Source organism: Peromyscus leucopus, chromosome X (assembly GCF_004664715.2).
Source record: "Peromyscus leucopus breed LL Stock chromosome X, UCI_PerLeu_2.1, whole genome shotgun sequence".
Lineage (NCBI taxonomy): Eukaryota > Metazoa > Chordata > Mammalia > Rodentia > Cricetidae > Peromyscus > Peromyscus leucopus.
The window spans coordinates 94,626,706-94,647,892 of record NC_051083.1 but is presented as its reverse complement, the minus strand read 5'-3'; the positions used below and the strand labels follow the sequence as shown (position 1 = coordinate 94,647,892).

The 21,187-nt window shown below is 39.4% G+C and overlaps 1 protein-coding gene across 1 annotated transcript in view; it reads left to right on the top strand.

Moving 5' to 3' along the window:
- The window catches only part of Col4a6 (collagen type IV alpha 6 chain), a 293,605-nt gene that overhangs the window by 74,391 nt on the left and 198,027 nt on the right, over nt 1-21,187 (top strand). The gene's annotated exons all lie outside the window — the stretch shown is intronic.

Below are 21,187 nucleotides of genomic sequence, written 5' to 3'. Positions count from 1 at the left end.
GAAGCTTTATAGCTTTTTGTTATAGAAACAACTGAAACAAATATTTTAAATCCTGAAATACTGAAGGCTCTTGGATATTTTTTAATAGTTAAGTAGATATAGGCTGAACTGGTTTAGGAAATCTAAGCACACAATCTCTGTAATGCCAACAGTCATTGAAATATGAATACCTGATAATTTTGGCCAGGCCTCCCCCTGTTCTTAAGGGTCTTCATGGGTAGATCTTCATATCTCAAAGGATATCATTTTTGTCATTTTTATTATGCTATCTGTAGAGTACTTAGCACAGGGATATGCACAAAGTGGCTTCTCAATAATTGCTTACTCTGTGAGGAGTCTGAATCATTTTGCACCACAACTTCATTTTTCAGTGCACTCTGAAAAGGAGAGTGACCACCTGCATAGGAATGTTAAGAGGCGGGGCTTATATTTGTGGGTTTGAAAGACATTAAAAACAAGCAACCTTCTTAATAAGAGATTGTTTAACCCCAGCCATGGAGATTTCTCAAAGAGACTATTGTTTGGTGACTTCAAGGTGGGCTCCTTCTCAGACATTCTCGTTGCCATAGAGATAGCATGTTTTTCTTTCTAAATGATATTTACTTGTACTCTCAGAAGTCTGTTCGGCAAATTAGCACAGGTGATTTGAGAGTAGAGGAGTTGGCTATGTCAGCTTCAAGATTTGCTACACCATAAAGGCCTGGGCTGCCAAATTAAGCGAGGAAATAGACTTTTAAAGACCTTTCTAAAAGAAAGGCTGTTTTGTGAGTTCTTTTTTTTTTTCCCTCCTGTGAGTGAGGAGGTATTAATACAAGAAAATAACAAGAATTTCTAGTCATAGGCTTCAAAATTCAGGACTGCAATTTGCCTGTAATGGCTGTGGCCAGAAAAAATAGCACTTGGGGGGGAAAGTGCTCCAGGATTGTATAGTTGTATAGTCCAAAGTGGACTGAGCAGCATGGGATGTCTCCTGGGGATGGTTGGTCTTAGCTTACCTCAGTTTGTGCTCCTTGAAAGCAGTGACCACATCTTGCCACTCTCTCATACACATGAGATACCTTAATCCATCTCATCTGCAAAGTCTCTCTCCTTTCCTTGGTCCCTTTATTAATCTTGCTGACGTAGTTCTTGGAGAATATCACTTCCTATCCAAAAAAAAAAAAAAAAAAATCATGATGCTTTCTTACTAGTTGAATACAGTGAAATCCTTAAGCTTAATTGAGAAGCCTTTTTAAGACACAACTCTCTAGCTTTCTTTCTCACTACTTCCATGGCATACTGTAATCATACACATCCCAGAGTGCTTACCCTGTGTTTCTTGTATATATCCCGTGCTGTTTCCCTTACATCTTTCCCACTACCTCCTCCTTTACTGAATGTTGCTTCCTTTCTCCCAGATGCTTCTTCTTCACTCTATAATCATTTGCTAATGACATTCATATCCTCTATTAAGGCTTGCTCAACAGTCCTAACTAAACTGTAGCTTGATTCACATTCATGTCTAGACCACAATTGTAGGGCTTCTGGCCATCTTTGAAGGCTGGCCAAGAAGTAATCTATATGATGAAGCCTGTTGCATTATTGTCAGGCAAAGTGAAAGAGTCTTATTTGAGTACAGATTATGATACTACATTGCGGCATCATACCTAAGCCTTAGAATGAAGAACATGACAACCTACAAACACTGAAGACAGTGGCCTTGTCTGACCTTTCTTCTTTCTACCACTGCCCTATATAGCTCAGCAATTTTTTTCAAACAGCTTCTTCTATACCACTTCATGAACTCATAACCAATCACTGTTATGCCAAGGAGAGTATGTGATGAGAGTCCAACTGGTAGGGGATTGAAAAACTGAAATTTTATATATATAAAACAGGAAGCTTTGCTGCTATGTATATAGTACCTTAATTATATATTATATATTCCCTTAATATATATGTATATAAACATATATATATTCCATATATATTCCCTTAATGAAGACATCTCCAGGCCAGATGCAATGATTCACACCTATAATCCCAACATGTGGGAAACCATTCAATGCAAGAGGCTTGTGAGTACAAGACAAGCCTGGGCTATACAAAGAGGTCAGAGATCCTGTTTTAAAAGCAAAACAAGAAAACAACATGAGAGAGAGAGAGAGAGAGAGAGAGAGAGAGAGAGAGAGAGAGAGAGAGACTACTCTACAAGGAACCCTAAAGTTCTAGCAAGTCTCATACAAGGATGAGCAAGAATTGCCCACTACCTACCTTGCTCAAAAACTATATTGCATAGCCTAATGGCAGGGCGAAAAAGCATGTAAACCTTGAAGAAACTTGGTATGGTAGCCAAAAGCATCCACAATCAATTCAGTTCTTGTGCTTTTTGCTTTAACTAAACATTCAGACTTATTTCATTATCCTCTCTCAAATATAATTGTATTTGTTGGAATATTTAAAGTCATATGTTTGTTACAGTTGATGCTTTCAAAGCCAAGTTGGGACATCATTGTGTGTCCAGGTTGTACTTTCAACAGACAGTAAAGATGAAAGAAAACAGTAGGTGTAGCATAGATAGGACCCATTTCTTTGGGGTTAATTCCTCCTCAGAGGAGATTCTTCATCATCAGGTGAGACTAATTTCCTCTTGGAAATTTTGCCATGAGGATTCTGTGGAGCATGCATGCAAAGCACATCAACTCCCTAACTCCTTACTTCCTGGCAAAGTACATGCCCATCTTTGCAGTGAGCACTTTGCTGTTCACACAGAGCAAACTGTTAAGCTGTATTCTCACTAAACATAGCTTTAGAATTTCATTTTGTGCAGCTGAATATGTCCCTTCCTTTCTATCCAGGCATGGAGGAAAGAAAATGGAGGCTACAGCTAGGTAAACAGCATTTGTATATATATGCATTTCGCCTCGCTGCAAGCACTCCCCGAAATGCCTGCATTCTCTGTACTCCCAAAGGCTATAAGAGATAATATTCTGACCAAGATTCATGTGTAGCAGGATTCTTAAACGTTCTTATTAATAAAATCAAACCCGAGCCAGTTATTGGGATCAATGCTGGTAGATCAGAGAGACAGAACAAGCCACAGCTATCTCACCTCGCCGGATCCTCAGCTGGTCTTGTCTCCTCAGACTGGAAGCCTCTGAGTCCTCATCCAGAATGGGTCTCAGCTGAATTGGTGCTCAAAAGCCTGAATGCTTAACCAGCCAAATACTTCTAGTTTCTGGTCCTCACACCTTATATACCTTTATGCTTTCTACCACCACTCCCTGGGATTAAAGGCTGGCTTTCTGGGATTAAAGGCATGTGTCACCATGCCTGGCCGTTTCCAATGTGGCCTTAAACTCACAGATATCCAGAGGGATTTCTATCTCTGGAATGCTAGGATTAAAGGTGTGAGTGCCACCATTTTCTAGCCTTTGTATCTAGTGGCTGTCTGTTCTCTGACGCCAGATAAGTTTATTAGGGTGCACAATATTTTGGGGAACACAATACCACCACATTCATGTGTCCTGAAGACCTTGCCATTCTGATGGAAAAGAGGAGATTTTGTATTAAAATGTCAATAACCCAGCAAATGTACAATGTGTGTTTTTCCAGCCAGTGTGTTCTAATTATGAACTTTGTATGGTGACTATACAGATAGCTTGCCATCTTGCCTCTGTATGAGTTCACATGTATGTCCAAGTGTGTGTTTATGCTTCCTGCTGCCTAAAGAGGTACAGTTTTGATGTTTTTTTCTTTGCATGTAATATCATCATTCCCTAGTTGGAAGTTATTTCTTTTGTCAATTTTGGCTTTCTCTCCTTTCTGTTCTTCTATGAGCAAAATTTCCTGTTGAATCTTGAAATATCTGACTTTAAAGTCCAATCTTGTGAGGCTGTTACCATCTTTGAGCTTTCCCAGAGGTCATAGGTCACAGCAACAGCGTTTTATCTGCTAAAAGTATCTGTGAGGTTCTCTCCAATCTATCCTTTTAACATACACACAGATACAAACTACAGCCTATGTTTTCTGCTTTTAACTTAAATTTCCATATTAAACATCAAAACTAATTTTATTTAATAATAAATAAAATTATTGCTAAAATAATTCATTTCAAACTCAGAAAATGCAGGTAATTATGAAGAGAAGCAAAGAACATCTGATCCTTGGAAACAGCCCTTGTCAACATTTCTGTCTTTGCAGATCAGAAACTCATTTCCTTTCCCTTTGGGAATGAAAGGGAAATTGCTGATAGGGCACAGTTCTTTGGGGACAGCAGTGGCATGACTTGAAATGAAGCAAAATCAAGGTGCTAGCATACATGCCTGAGATCTGACTGGGGAACTCTGAGGTTCAGCTTGGCTCGGGCAGAATTCACTGTGGAAAGAAAACACAATTCAGTGCCAGGACAGAAGCCATTTCATAATGATTGCCTGTCTTTGCCCAGGCTCAGTTGTAGAAGCAAAACTTCCCTGCTTAGTGCTGGCTAAACCTGACTTCTGGCTCTTGAGAAGCAAGGTTTTATTTTGACAGTCAACTAGGCATCCTCACTACTGTCCACTGCCCTCAGACGAGAAATGGAGTCCATAGTCCATACTAAGTAAGATCCTTCAAAGATCATTTATCATTTTTTTGAAAGAGTTTTGCTTTGCAATTACAAGTGCCTATGTAGTAATGAAACATGGAACTCAGTCTTCTGTAAAATGTAGTTGTTAGTTATGGAAAGATGAGTTAAGTCTTCCTTGAAGTAAGAGTGTTTTAAATATTCAATTATATTGTCACCACCCATAAACATGTCAAGGCAACGTATTTACAGAGAACATTTTCTGTAGATATCTGAATTGAGTGTGACTTTCATTAATTCCGTCTACCCACTACAAGTGGGCTTCTCAAATGGTAGCATGCCTTAGTAGCCCTGCTGGACCCTGGGTTGGGCAGAGTGGTTCTGATGGGCTTCCTGATTCAGTGGGTCTGAGATAGGGGACCCTTGAAGTTGAATTTCTCACAAGTTTCTAAATCATGGTGATGATGCTGGCTCAGGGATCCAATTTCAACAAGACTGTTTAGGAAAGGTAAGGTCCCATCCAAAAGGATTTAGGAAAAGATGAAACTGAATTTTCAAAAACATTCTTGATTTGGATTAACTTTTATACAGAATTACCAGATTTATCAAGAGCAGCCTGCAACTTTATGCCTACTACGATACTATTTTTGTTGCAGGATTCCTTTTTAGCTATTTTTTTCTGCTTGCTTTTTAAAACTTTATTTCTCAGAAAGCTTTTGACATGTAGCCAGGCTGGCCTTGAACTCATAATTCCCTTTTTTGAGCCTAGAGAGTGTTGGGATTGCAGGTGTGGACCTCCACATCTGGCTGTTTGGTTGATTTGTTAGTTTCTGTTTTACAATGGTCAACACCAACCCCAGGGCATGTTAAGCAAACACTCTACCACTGAGCTACACTCTGGCTAACAGGAGAGAGGTTTGTTTGGTTGGTTGGTTGGATAGTTTGGATTGGTTTGGTTTTGGTTTTCTGCAATAGTCTTTGTCTTGCTGTGTAACCCCTCTGTAGGACAGGCAGTGCTGAAACTCTCAGAAGTCCACCTGTCTCAGGATTCTAGAATGCTGGAAAAAATGAGTGTGTGCGTGCGTGCGTGCGCTGTCACCAAACCCAGATTCCCACCTTTTGTTTAATCAAGTGAGTCTGAATTTCCGTAGTGTTTGTCTCCTGAAAAAATACTGTTTCTCAATCCCTTCAGTGGTATCTGTCTGGTCTCTTTTGGAACAGACTTTTGGCTCTGCAAATTAACAGCTGCTGGTCTTTGAAAAAGATAGCTAATATCTCAGAACCCCAATGTCTACATCTGAGAAAGGAAATAAAACAAAACAAACAAAATAAACACATGGCTCACCCAAGGAGCATGAGCATTAGATAAAAATAAGTGAATAAAAGGCCTAGTCTGTCAAACTTTATTTCTTAGGCTTCACCCAGCCCCTTATATTCTGTATATTTATGTTGCATGACATGCTTTCCAGCTATGTCAAATGTTGATTTACCTGTAATAGCTTTAAATGTTTCCCTAGCAGAGCCCAGGTAGTGTCCTACAGATATTGTAGCAAACCAGGTTTCACCTCATGGTTCTATGACATTATGTGTCAAGAACAAGCAGGAACAGGTTTAATAATTATAACAAACATTTATTGATGTCTGGAACTGTGATTACCAAGAATGAGCTCATCTAATCCTAATGAAAGCCCTATAATGAAGGTATTATTACTATTATTTTACGGATGAGTGAATGGAGGCCCAGAGAGGTTAGGTAACTAGCCTGAGGTCACACAGATGCTCATAAATACTGAGCCAAGATTTAAAGCAAAGCCTGTCTTTCTCCAAAGTCTAAGCTCCTAATAATACTTGCCTCTCCAGTTCAGAATAATTTGTCCCTGTTCTCTCCTAAGTAGAGATGAAATAATGGAGGCCAAGGCCAGGGAGTAAGAGTCCCTGGCTCACAAATGGCAAAGCCAAAAGCTAAACTTGGGCTAGCTCCAACCTCTTCACTTTTTACAGCAATACAACTTTGCTTTGGTACAAATAAAACTTTTCACTCCCTCATTTGGGCATCAGACAATAGCTCTGCTGAATAGAAGTGTCGGGGGGGCAGTACTTGCATATTCAATTAACAGCTCTCTGTGGGAGGAGGGCAAGCCTTGCTTTGTAGCATTCCCTGATTTCCACGGTGTAAATACTCCAGCCTTGGCCCACTGCAAGCTCTCCATGTGACCACAAGAGATGCTGAGATGTGGGCACTGTAGTGCTTGGAGCTGGTGTGAGAATCTAGTATGCTACTACTCCCATCCTTGCAGAGAATGACCAACCAAAGCCCTGAGTATTGCTTCAAAATAAGATTCTGACAGTGAAGCTATATATATATATATATTATCCACCAGGATTATGACTTTCAGTACCATCAGAATTCTGGGCAACTCTTCTTTTAGAGTTGAGGACTGCCTCTACTAATCGTATTCAGTCCTGCCAAGGGTTTATTAGACCTTATTTATAGAACCCCCCCCTACACACACACACACATGCACCAATAGGTACATGAATAGGTTGTGTCATGCTCTATCTTTAGAAATACTAATTTCTTGTCTCAAATGATTTCTTTGGGGGTGAATTTAAACACTCCTAAGGTAGGTCAAAACCTTGTTTTGTTTAATTTCAGCAACATAAAAAAAACTTCTAAAATGGCCCAAGGAAAATATATTTATTTCTAGAAAATAGAAAATACAAGCAAAACAGGAAAAGGAAAGGAAATAGATTTTAAAGACAATTGTTCTTCCAAGATCTAGAGACAAACATGGCTGACATTTGACTATATGGGCCTTTCATGTTTTTCTCTCCCTATATGCAGATATGTTCTTTGAAAAATAGCTGTCCGTGAAGGAAATACATTTACAAAATGAAAAGCTATCATAGATTATTATCCTCTCTGTACAGGTCCTGCAATTGTATTTGTATTCACAGAAATGGTATGTTAGCTATATTTATGCTGATGTCCCACACGCATTTGAAGATAATACTACTAATGGGGATCGTTATCTGTGAGTACAGATGGGGTGGAAAGACCAGGGAGGCAGTCCTGGCCCTTTCCACTCCGTAGACCACTCTACATAGAGACTGATTTTGAGTTACAATTGCAGCTGTGCTGATAGGGTGGCTGATTGAGACTCAGCTTCCAAGCCCCGAGGTCACCCCCAGAGCTCAGAAAACAACCACCCCTGCATTCCCTTATTGCTGCAGCCAGGTCCGCCTGCCTGCTGCTTGTTTCCCTGCTGCCTGCAGCCTGGCCCCATTGTTTGAAGTGGGGTTTCGGAGCTGCTTTTAATGGATTTTCTTCTGTCCTCCCTGCTTGGGGTTACCTCACCATACAAGGCCTGATCAGGTATCCTGGGGCCATCCATCCTTCATACATGTCCAGCCCAGTGGGGCACTGGTAAAATGGAATTTGTTCATTGCTTCTACTCACTCTTGATTTTAGAGAAACAATACCAGAGACAAATGTGGCAGTCATAATACAATGCATGATGGCTGACTCTTTCTGAAAGAGAGATTCCTTCCGAACCTGAGAATAGCAGCCAAAGCTATGGTAAATGGACAGACCTCTCTGGAATCTTTGTTTCACTCTCTAGTGTGGACTCCCTTGACAGCTCAGCTCCTCCGCTGCCGTGTTCCCAGAGTTCCATTTCTTCCTTGAAGGACAAGTCTGAAAGACAGACATCAGCATGTGTGAAGGAGTGTAATTCTTGATGAAGAGTTGATTTAAATTATAGTAAATTATGTGTGCAAACCCCAGTGGTATTTGATCTATTGACATTGACATTTTTTTCTGGAGTGCACTGTTGTTTTCGTTAGGGTAGATGGTCAAGTTCCCTCTAGGAAACAGAAACCTTCTTGACTGGGAAAAATGTAACAAAAGAGAACCCAATTCATAAGAGAAGGAGTTTGTTTTTTTGTTTGTTTGTGTTTTTGTTGTTTATTTTGTTCCTCTTCAGGGGTACTCACAGTACTAGCAAATCGTCTTACCTTTCCTTGCTTCAGTTTCTTCCTCAGTAAAAACATACCACCAGTGTGAGGCCATCAAGGCAACTAGGCATGTAAAGGCAGCTTACCGATAAGCCTGATTACCTGCTTTTGATCACTGAAGCACACACAATGGACTGATTTGTACAAGGTGTACTCTGACCTCCACACACATTTCATGGTACATGCATCCACAAGCATGAGCATACACAATTCAACTAAATTAAATTAGATACTTTAAAATTTGTTTAAATGAAAATTTAATATGAACAATGAAAATTTAAAATGACAATATTGCATTTTTATTTATTCTAATTTGTTGTTCAGAGATTTCTAAGAGATTACAAGAACGTAATAAGCTGTTGCTATTGCCACTGGATGCTCTCCAGAGATAGAAAGTAAGTCCCGATAGCTGAAGACACCATGTACTTCAGACACAGGGCCCAGAGGACTTGAAGTGAATCTGACCTGAAAGCCTCCTCCTTGGGGACTAGCTTTCATGAAACCAGAGGTGCCAATGCAAGCTTCCAAAGGAGTAGAACAACCAACAGTTTTACCCCGTCGTGATGCTGATTTAGTTACATTTCTATTGCTGAGGCAAAACACCAAGGCAACTTATAGAAGAGTTTATTGGGAGCTTTTAAGGGAGCATGGCAGCAACCAGGCAAGTATGGCCCTGAAGCAGTAGCTGAGAGCTTACACCTCAAGATATAAGCACAAGGTATAGAGAGCAAATTTGAAATGGTATGGGCTTTTTGAAACCTCTAATCCTGTCCCCATTGACATACCTCCTTCAACAAGGCCACAATTCCTAATCCTTCCCAAAGAGTTCTACCAATTGGAGACCAAGCATTGTAACATATGAGCATATGGGAAACCATTCTCATTCAAACTACCACAGATGTATATGAACCACAACAATGGCCAGCATGGCCCAATAACCCTAAAGCTGCAATAGTGTCACTCATACCTTGGCAGTAATCAACTCTCAAATTGGATTTAAGACTCACTCAACCAGACAAATATTGTCTGGTAATGGAAACCTAGCCAAATCTCTAGGGCTAGTAAAGTCATGAATCTTGGAGACAAACCTATAGGTGCCACTTTACTAAATCAGCTTAATCCTTAACTACATTCTAAATATTCATCCAATACCAAGTGGTCAACACTGAGATCATATACATACAAGTAGCATTATGTAGACTGAACAAGCTGTATTTATATGCTTAGGAATATATATCAACAATTGAAGTAAACAATTAAGTAAAGGTGGCTACGAATTTTGGAGAAAGCAAGAGAGTTGAGGGAAAGAAAGGGAAGGGGAAATGATGTAAATACATTATAATATTTAAAAAATAAAAAGTACAGAAAATAAATAAAATGTTATTCTGTTTAAAAATAATAAATGTCCCTAAAAGGTTCAGGATAAGAAATAAACAGGATTAGGGGATTGGAAGGGACCTTGAGTTTTAAATTAGATTTTTCTGATGAATTAACTCTTGGTTGAAATGGTAAATAGTACTTACTACTCAGACACTCAATATATACTTTTATAGACTGAAATACCAGAAAGAATGGTAGCCTTTTGTGTCTTCTTCTTCCAAATTGGGATGAACATGAACACAATTTGCCAGTTATTTCTGGCTTCAAAGGCAAACACCCCACCCCAAAAGACAAGACAGAGGAAAGGAGAGGTGAGAAAGGTATGGAAACACATGTATCCATCAACCAAAAGTCTTCCAACAAAGCAGCACAGAAGAGCAACAATACTCAAATTGATTAGGAAGCCTCAGCCATCTACCATTAAATGCCAGGGGAAAGTACAAAGGCATTGTTTTTGTTGTTTTCTTTTTTATGGATGTTCTCTCCATAAAAATCTACTCTTTGCTGATTGTAGTTAGTAAGTACTATATCTATTTTTTCAAACCCCAAGAATAAAAGCAACTTCATTTCCAGAAGAAATGTTTCTTAAGGGCTTGGATGTGCATTCAAAATAGCAAAACAAGACTCCAGTGCCTGAAGTCAGACCCTAAGAATCCCCAGAACATTAGTTTCCTCTGAGAATGTGCTTAAAGGCAAAACTTGCTTTTGCCATTTTCTTCAAGGAAGCTGAGTAAAGCTTTCAAAAGCCCTTCAGATGGTAAGGTAGTGATCCTAGCCAAAGAACAAAGCAGCCCAGGACATCTCTCCTGGCCAGCAAGAATAAACAAGAAAGGAGGAACAGCTTTACAAACAAATTAAACCTCAACTAGTCTCCTTTCTGCTTTCGACATCCTATTGGCAGAATCCCAGAGTTTGGGGGAAGATTTTGGAACACAGAAGATTTGTGAGTGAGATAAAGCTTCAGTTTTGCAGAGGCTCAGCACTTACAGCCCTTTCAGGCGGCATTTTATTTTATTTTATTTTATTTTATTTTAGATTTCAAAAGGACATCTTTAACTTTTTTGAGCAACTGAAGTCCACATTAAATGCTGTTACCAATGATTTATTTCTAATGAATAATTATTTTTGTTGTTATTGTCATTTTTGACACAGGATTTCACTCTTTAGTCTTGGCTAGCCTAGAACTGCCTATACAGAACAGGCTAACCTTGAACTCGCAGATTTATAACTGTCTCTGCCTCAGAAAAGAATGTTTTAAGTTAATATAATACTGTATGAACAGCCATCAATTGTTTCTGATTCTGGGTCCTTTCATTTCAAATTGATGAATTGACTTGCAACTAGATATTTTTTGGGCACTCAGCAACTTGCTGTCTAAATCTTTTCCTAATGTAAAAGTCATATTTCTTTTCCTCTGTCAAAAGCAATGTAACCCATTACTTTGTATAGTAATTTTATTTAATTTCGTTGTTATTTTTGAGACAAGTTTTCGCTATGTAGCTCTGATTGTCCTCTCTCTGTAGACCAAGCTGACCTCAAATTCACAAAGATCCATCTTCCTCTGCCTCCCAAGTGCTGGGATTAAAGGTGTACACCATTATGCCCAGCTTATATATTATTTAAAGAACCAATAAAATTGGCAGAGCAAAGCTGTGAAACTTTCAGAGAAAATAATCTAGGGAGAAATGCAAGTATTTGAGTGGGTATGATTTATAGCTCCATTTTGTATTGAAATCAACTACAAGCTAGGGTTGTCACCTAGACAAACACCACCTCAAGTAGAGGCAATGAGTGTACTTGTATTATTAGTAGATCCTGGACTGGATTAAGTGTCTCAACTAGCCCAGAACACCTCATAGACATACAGGTTGGAGACCTATTCTTAATTGCTGCCCTTTCAAGGTAGGGTTTTGTTCTCTGGCTCTGGGCCTTCTATGCAAATAAAAGTTGTGTTACTTGGTTTTTTAATCTATGTGTATTAAACTCCAAGGTACTGGATTCCTTTCCTCACCCCACCCCCATCCCAGGAGAATTCATTAATGAAAACCAATCTGTTTTCAGATGATTTTCAGTATGTAATAATGAAGAGTGGATTTTACCACTTATCACCCACAAATGGACCAAAATTACCCAAACAGCTGAAAGTCAGCATAATTACAGTTTATCTAAATAAAACACATGTAGTCATCTTCTGGAACTGACAGAAGGGTATGAGTTATAGCACCATCTGGAATCATGGACAAGGCAGATACATGTTGAAGCCTAAATTAATAAAAGCTGAGCAACAGCTAACAGCCCAAGCATAGGAGATCAACATTAATGAGATTAACTCTTAGACTACCTTGGTACATTACTCAACCTCATTATGAGGCCAGGTCTAAGCTTTTTAATCCCCGTTTAGCACCAGCTGAATATATTTAGTGGAGAAGTGCACAGTATGGATGAGTGATATTTGTAACTACAGGTGAGGACCAGCATAAATTTCATGGATTAGTGATCATTACCCTGGGTCGAGAGATTTGGGAGGAATCCAGGATCAAGGATGCTGCAGTAGTATTCTGCCTACTTCAATAGTATAGTTTGGTCTTTCATCATCTCTGCACAGATGTGCAGCATCTGCTTGAAATCAAGGGATTATCAACTCTGGTTGCACACTAGACTCACATGGAGGGAGCGGGGTGAAAAATCCCATTGCCCAGCCCAGGCTCCATGGTAGATGAATTAAGTCAGGCTCTCTGGAGGTGGGGAGGTAGGGGTCAGACACCCACATTTTAAATCTACTGCCTCTAACTTCAATGTGCAGTCAAGATTAAGAAATTCAGGTCCAAAATATAATTACTAGAGTAAGGGAAACCAGGAGGCTTGAGGACACAAATATTTAACTGGAAGATAAGCTGACTCTTTTACATACAACCATACAGACAGGTGCCAAGTGGGTGCTGCCTTCCTCTAAGAGTAAAAAGGCAATATTTAGTGAAAATTATATTTACTATATAGCAGGCAGTGTTATGAAATGCTTTATGAATTGCCTCTCATTTAATCCTTGTAGCATTTATATGGAAGATGTATTATTCCTATATATATTATTTTTGAAAATAGAATCACTTCCCCCATCCCTCTCCTTTTTCCAGTCTATCCTATGCACCCCCTGCTTTCTCTTAAATTTACAGCCTCTTATTCTTTAGTTGTTCTTGGATAAACACACACACACACACACACACACACACACACACACACACATTCCTAAGTTTATAAATACAACCTGCTCAGTCCATATAATGTTGCTTGTGTGTATATAATCTCAGAGCTGACCACTTAGTATTGGATAACCAACTGGGGACCCTTCATTGGGAAAAACCATTTCTCCCAATCTTACCATTCCCCAGTTGCCCATAGTTCTCTGTCTAGTGTTGAGGTCCCTCAAGCTTTCTCCATTGTTTGTTAATGTGTTCATTGGTGTCTTCATTGATCAGGTTCTTTCTACTCTGGCAGCCATGTTGATGAGACTGGGTGTAGCTTCTCTGACATATTTCACAACTAACTTCCTGATCCTCTGGCTTTTACAGTCTTCCCACCCACTCTTCTACAATGATCCCTGAAACTCCTGTACAGGAATTGTGTTGTAGATGTATCAGCTGGAACTGGACACCACAGGATCTTGTTCTTTGCATTTTGGTCTGTTGTGGTTTTCTGTAATTGACTCTGTCTGTTGCAAAGAGAATTTCCTTCATGAGAGGTGAGGAATACATTTATCTGTGGGTATAATAACAAATATTTAGAGTGTAATTTGGGATGAGGCTGGATTAGTAAACTGTTGATTGTAGGTTCTCTTCCAATAACCATGACTTCACTAGCCCTGGGTAGCTGACTAGGTTTCCAATACTAGGCATGATTTCCTTCTTATTGAGAGGGTCTTAAGTCCAATTATTAAGCTGTTGGTTACATTCAAGAAATGCATGCTACTAGTCCACTCGTAGAGTTATCTTGTTATGCTAGTCATTGTTGTAATTCATAGGCACCATAGCTTAGTAGGAATATTGGTTGCTTCCTTTCTTTGGAAGTTTGCATGGGACCTTATGATACAGCTCTTCATTTCTGTTAGCATTTATTTAGTTATGTTTCTTCTTAAAATAGGGGCTATTTTATAAGTCCTAAGTTTTGTTATAAAATTTGACTCAAATACAACCAAAAGCAGACCTTGAGAATCTCTTAATTTTGGGTTGCCATAAATTGTTGTCATTGTTATCTACAACTCTGATTTTCCTACAGTATTGTTTTCAACTTACATGGCAGAAAGGAAAGAGTCTTATTCTTTTGTCTTATAAATAGTAGATGTTTTGTTTAAATTGAATTGGCTCTACTTGTAGATTCTAAAAAGAACATCAAACCCAAATTGTTGCACATATATAAAGGCCGGTGTTCAGTTAAACCCTGATGGACTGTACAAGTAGTGGGTGTTTGGATTAGAATAAGGTGGGGTTGCAGAAGGAACTTGGCTAGAGCATCACCTTGTAAATAAACTTATGATTTGTGATACAATTGGGCCTGGCATATTTTGCTAAAAAACTGGAATACTCTCAAAGCATTCCCAAATTTAAAAGTTTAATAACAATCAAAATCAGGCAGTAGAAAGGGGAGTTTAGGAGTAACAGTGAAGTGACTAAAACCCATTATATAACTATATGAAATTGTCAAACAATAAAAAAATAAAACTCAAATTTGCTGGTAACTTCAGCATCTCAGTCAGAAATACTTTGGTGTATATCTCTACATGATAGGGAATATTTTGTTTTTATGTAGTCTCACTACTAGTATCACAACGATAGATACTAAAGTACATGTATTTATTTTAAAAGTTAGAAATGCTTAAGCCGATGATGCAGCACAGTGGTAGAGTTCTTGCCTGACACACATAAGGGCTTGTGTTCAGCCCCCAACACCATCAAACAGAACTAGAACTGTTAGAGATTTTGAACTGTTACCCAGTGGTTCCAGCCTCTGCCTTTTGAGTACTTTGCTCCTGTCTTCTGCTCCACTCTTACTTTGTTTTAAAAAACAAAGAGGTGTAAAAAAAATAAACTAGGTTCTTCTCTAGTCGTTCATAAATATGAGCTTCCTGCAGCTTTTGGTTGACTGTAACCAGCACTTCTGAATCACTCATTGTAGGGTTGTAGATAACAAGTTAAGTCCTGTGAGAATGTGTATTGTTTGATATGAGCATGGTCATGGTCTGAGAAACAATACCTCAGACCCATTTGAGTGCCAAAGGCTTCCTAGGTCTGAGTTCAATTACCGACAGTGCGTGCAGCAAAGGTCCACTGTAGCTTTCTTCTCTCGAATTCTTACTGCCTGAAGACTTCTCCCCCTACAGACATTGCTCCTACCAAGATTAGCTGAACCTGTCTTCTTGATCCAGCTGCACCCCGTAAACCCTGCCTCCGTGTTTGTCTGTATGTAATAAACACACCTTCTTGTTCTGTTGTATGTCATAACCCCACCTCCCTGCTCAATTGTATATAATAAAACACCGAGCTTTCAGGAAAGGAGGCAGGGGTTCATCTCCATCAGAGAGCCCGCTTTCCCTGACCCCAGCTTTTCTTTATGTGTGTCTGTCTGTGTCTGTGTGTCCTTTCTTCATTGCCTTGCTGACCCTAGTCTGGGTTCCCATCCTCAAGCTGTACAAGATTTTCCAAGCAGTGAGCTTAGAAAAAGAAAGGAATTAGATTTCTTCAGTGTTGGAACACAGTCCAAGAATGGAATCATGTGAGGAGAATTCTGAGTGATTGTGAAGAAAAAAAAAAAAAAAACTCCAAGAAAACAAGAGTCTTGTGACCTCAGTTTCTTCAAAACACAGAATTGTTCTCAGAATGTGTTTCCATGCTACTCCCAGGTATAATGGATAGGAGTGAGTTTACTTCAGATTATTCAATACAACTGGCTATTATTATTTGATCATATGCCTCTAAGGAAAAACATGTTTTTCCACATGTGGCTTGCACTTGTGATTGGACACTTTACTCAGATGTCTCTTTTTAAACCCTCACAGTATAAACCCTGATGCTCTTAATAAATTTGGCTATTGCATTAGACTTTAGTCCACCTCATTTGTCAATTCCATTCTTCCTGGTTCCACTGCCCCTAAAGAGGTAAACACTTTGGGATGGAGAGAATGAACTTTTTATTTATATGTGGGCAGCAGGGCAGGAATGTGCATGCCACATTTCCTCACAATATGCATGCCAAGTAGATTTTCATCAAAAATACTGATAGTTGAGTTTTCTAAATTACCTTGTATTTTTATAATGTATGTATTCTGCATATCTCTGTGCACACCACACATTTTCAGGTGCCTAAGTAAAGCAGAAGAAGGCAAAGGATCACATGGAACTGGAGTTATACATGACTGTAAGCCACCTGTTGTAGGGGCTGGGAACCTAACTCAGATCCTCTGGAAAAGCCATCTCTCCAGCCCCTAAGTGACTTTTGAACACTGACTATAAGTATGTGGGTGACCTGAGCAATGTAAAAAGACAGACACTTTACAAGAAGCTTTTAATACATAGTCTTAATGCTCAACCCAAGGAGTAATTATCTTAATCCACAGTGTACAGATAAACAAATTGAAATTTAAAAAATGCTAAACATTTTCCTAATTTTCAAACCCTTAGATCAAATATGTGAAAATTCTAAAGGATTAAGATAGTAGTAGAGTTAGTGGTATAGAATGTGTAAAGAGCTGTGCATGAATTAATCATTTCAAAGATTAAGCTCAGTAAAGTTAAGTCATTTATCCAAGGCATATAGTTCACTAAAGCAGCAGTTCTCAACCTGTGGGTCATGATCCCCACAGGGATCACATATTAGATATCCTTTATGTCAGCTATTTACATTAGGATTCATGACAGTAGCAAAATTACAGTTTTGAAGTAGCAACAAATATAATTTTATGGTTGGTGGTCACCACAACATGAGGGACCGTATTAAAGGGTCGCAGCACTAGGAAGGTTGAGAACCACTGCACTAAAGTAACATAATGAGAATGTAAGCTAGGATATGGCTCAGCTCCAAAACTTATGCTCATTCCATTGCACCACAATGCTGGTTCCCCTGATACCACTAATTGAATCCATGGAATTTTATTTGTACCTTGCTGATGGCAATTAAGATATCATTCTGTAGTCTTAGGATGTGTGGCAGTAATCTTTCCTTGACTAATACAAGCTATGTGTGGACAGGAATCTGTAGCTAGAGTTTTCCTGCCTGGCCTACATTCAGGACAAATCTCTGTCACCCGCCAGATCCATAGCCACTCAGACCCAACCAAGTAAACACAGAGACTTATATTGTTTACAAACTGTATGGCCGTGGCAGGCTTCTTGCTAACTGTTCTTATAGCTTAAATTAATCCATTTCCATAAATCTATACCTTGCCACATGGCTCGTGGCTTACCGAATCTTCACATGCTGTTTGTCATGGTGATGGCTGGCATTGTCTCCCCCTGCCTTCCTGTTCTCTCAATTCTCCTCTCTGTTAGTCCCGCCTATACTTCCTGCCTGGCCACTGGCCAATCAATGTTTTATTTATTGACCAATCAGAGCAATTTGACATACAGACCATACCACAGCAGGAATCTTTGTTTTGTTCACTAGTATATCCTCAACATACAGAACAGTGCTGAGTAAACAGTAGTTGCACAATAAATATTTGCTGTGTGAGGATGTTTAGTTTTACTCTTCTTAGAGGTACAACTTTTATAGACAAATGAATATTGACCATCTAAGATGGCTAGGCTGTAAAAGCATTTCCAAAGCAGTATTATGTATCATAATGTCTTATGTATGAAAATGTCTCAAACAGGCTCATGGGGCCCCAATTGGTGGCACTATTTTGCAAGGTGATAGAAAGTGCAGATGGTGCAGTCTAGCTGGTAAATGTAAGATCCTGGGAGAGTGCCCTTGAGGGTTAAACCTTCTCCCTGGTCTCTTTAATTTCTGCTTCCTTGCTATCCAGAGACAAACAACTTTTGTCACACATCTCCACCTCCATGATGTGCTCACCACAGACCCAGAAACATGAAGTCAGAAGATCATAGACTAAGCCCTATGAAAAATCTGAAAATAAATCCTTCCTCCCATATTCTCTCATGCTTTGGGGTGACAGTTATGCAATAGTAACTAATATATGTATGTTAACTTAAGTGTTGACGTAAATGTAAAACCCATAGTCAACAGTTATAGTAAGTATCAGAGAGTAGAAAGTGCTGTGGATATCACTCTATGTAAATAAAACACTGATGGCCAGTGACCAGGCAGGAAGTATAGGCGGGACAAAGAGAGAGGAGAATTGGGGAAACAGGAAGAAGGAGGAGAGAGACTGCAGCCACTGCCAGGAGAAGAGCATGTAGAGACGCCGGTAAGCCACCAGCCACGTGGCAAGGTATAGATTTATAGAAATGGGTTAATATAAGATAAAAGAACAGTTAGCAAGAAGCCTGCCACGGCCATACAGTTTATAAGTGATATAAGCGTCTGAGTGATTATTTTATAAGTGGATTGTGGGACTGCGGGGCTTGGGGAACCTGGAGAGAAGCCCTCCACCAACAAGAAAGAGGTAAAATAGTCCCCAGAGGAAGCTGTGGCACTCTGGATGAAGAAAAGGAAGAAAAAGTGGACAACTTCCAGGGGAAGAGAATGTGCTTCTCTTCCTCTGGAGAAAAGAGGAGGGATTAGCAGCAACTCATAATTCTTAAGTTTGAGAATTTGCTAGGGAAAACTGTGCAAGGCCACAGTGAGCCACAAATCAATGTGTGACCTAACAAGGCAGAGTGGCTGTGCCCTCAGTCTTAGTTCTCATAACCTCATCCTATCCAAATCCCCACTTTCGCTCTAGTCAGCTTGGCTTACAGCACTGGAAACAAGATATAGTTCATCCCTGCCTCTGAAACTGGGCAGTTGCTGCTTAGGGAACAAGCCCCATATGCTTGTTCTGCATTCATTTCACTGGATCTCCATGATAATGCTATGAGATGACAGTGGTTCTTTTTTTCAAAACCTGTTTGTTTGTTTGTTTACTTATTTATTTATTTATTTTTGGTTTTTCAAGACAGGGTTTCTCTGTGTAGTTTTGCACCTTTCCTGTAACTCACTTGGTAGCCCAGGCTGGCCTCAAAATCACAGAGATCTGCCTGGCTCTGCCTCCCAAGTGCTGGGATTAAAGGCATGTGCCGCCACCACCCGGCTCAAAACCTGTTTATTACATTTATTTATTGTATGTGTATCTCTGCACATGTACATGCACACAGACAGGCCACAGGTGTGCATGTATAGTGGTCAGAGGACAACTCACAGGAATCTCTCCTCTTCTTCTACCTTGTGAGTCCTGAGGATTAAACCAAGGTCATTAGCTTAATGGCAAATGTCTTTATCCACTAAGCCATCTTGTTAGTATACAATTGTGATTCTTTATTTAAATAACATAACATTTAAAAATTTATTTTACATATGGACCGCAGTTTCCCCTCCCTCCTCTCCTCCTGTTCCCTCCTCTTCCTGCTTCTCCTCCTTCTCCATTGAGGGGAAGGGCTCTCATGGTCTTGAACAAAGCATGGCACATCAAGTTCAGGCAGGACCCAGGACCAACCTCCTCCCCTTGTGTCAAGGCTCTATACCCACATTTGAGAGGAATGAAATGCAATGAGGCCAAAGATTGTTTGCTTGGGGCTTGTCTGGGAATATGCTGATTTTAGTTGGCAATTCTTCTTCTGTTACCATTTTTTTTTTTTTTGGTTCTTAACATACTGTCTTTTAGTAAATACTGAAAATGAGTATTTGTAGGAATGCTCATTTGATTTCAGTATATAGGATATGCAGGAAAATGAACAGGAGGAAGTAGATCATTATTGTAAATCAACTACATAGACTGAAGCAAGAGATGAGAAGCCTACACTGTACTGAATATATTGTTTTGAGGTGCAATAGTGGCTTCTTGTCTGCCTTTATTATAAGAACTTTTATCAGCCTACTCTCTTCCCACATTCCTGGATGCTTCCCCAAATCTGTTGCTATGACTTAGCTTCCTCTGACCTCCAAATGATAAAGTTCCCTAAGGTTTGGCTTTGTACCTTTTCATTTTTCATTATTTGTTTCCCTAGTCAAATCGTAGTGCTTTACTTAAGTAATGCTTTACTGAGCTAGTATGCACTGAAGACAAATTTATATTACTAGTTCAGACCTTGGTTTTACATTCCATACCAATTAGGCATTCATCAATATTTATCAAGTGCCTACTGTGTGCCGGGTCTTTTTTTCTAGGTACTTTGATTCCAGCATTAAACAAAACAGAAACAACTTTCATTCCACTTGTTTTATGGAAAGAAACAGACAGAATATATAAGTTAACTATGCAGTGTGCAAAAAGGTCTTAGAGGTTATCATAAAATAAGAAAAGAGCTGGATAAGGAAAAGTGAAATGTGGTAGGTGATTTGCAATATTGAGTAGGATAGTCAATGTAGGCTTCTTTGGGCTGGGGTTATAGTTCAGTTAGGGAAGCTGTTGCTTCTCATGCTTGAAGGCCTGGATTTGATCCCCAGAACTTCACAAAACCAGGCATGGTGGTGCATATCCTGTGATCTCAGCACTCATGAGGTTGAGGTAGAAAGATCAAAAGTTCAGGTTCATACCTATCTCCCTAGTAATTTTGAGGACAGCCCCAAATACAAAAGACCTTGTCTTTAGAAAGTGATACACTTCCTGAAAAAGATACAACTTGAACCAAGATTGAAACGAAATAAGAAAATAGGTCTATGGCTGCCAAGAGGAAGAATGTTTCAAGCAAAAACTAGTGCCACCATCCTACTTTTGAGAGTGTAATATAGTTTAGCAATGAGGCCAATGTGGCAATAATGAAGTGAATGAGAGGCAGAGTTGTAGATTAGTGAGTTAAAGGAATAAGTGGGTAAAGCATCTAGAGTCTTAAAGGTCTTTGTAACGATTTTAGCCTTTACTCTGAAAACAACTGGTAGCCTTTGATGGATCTGAGACAAATGAAAGACACTATCATTGTATGCTGGAGAAGAGCCATAAATGGCTAAAAAACATGGAGTTGCTTATTACAATTGAACTATCTACTTGTTAGTTCTATATGCCCTAGTATATTCCACACAGGGCACTTAAAATGGTCTTTACAAAACTCAAGTCTGCCCAAGTGTCTGCCACAACTCAAAACCCTTTGTTGTTTGCTCTCTGGT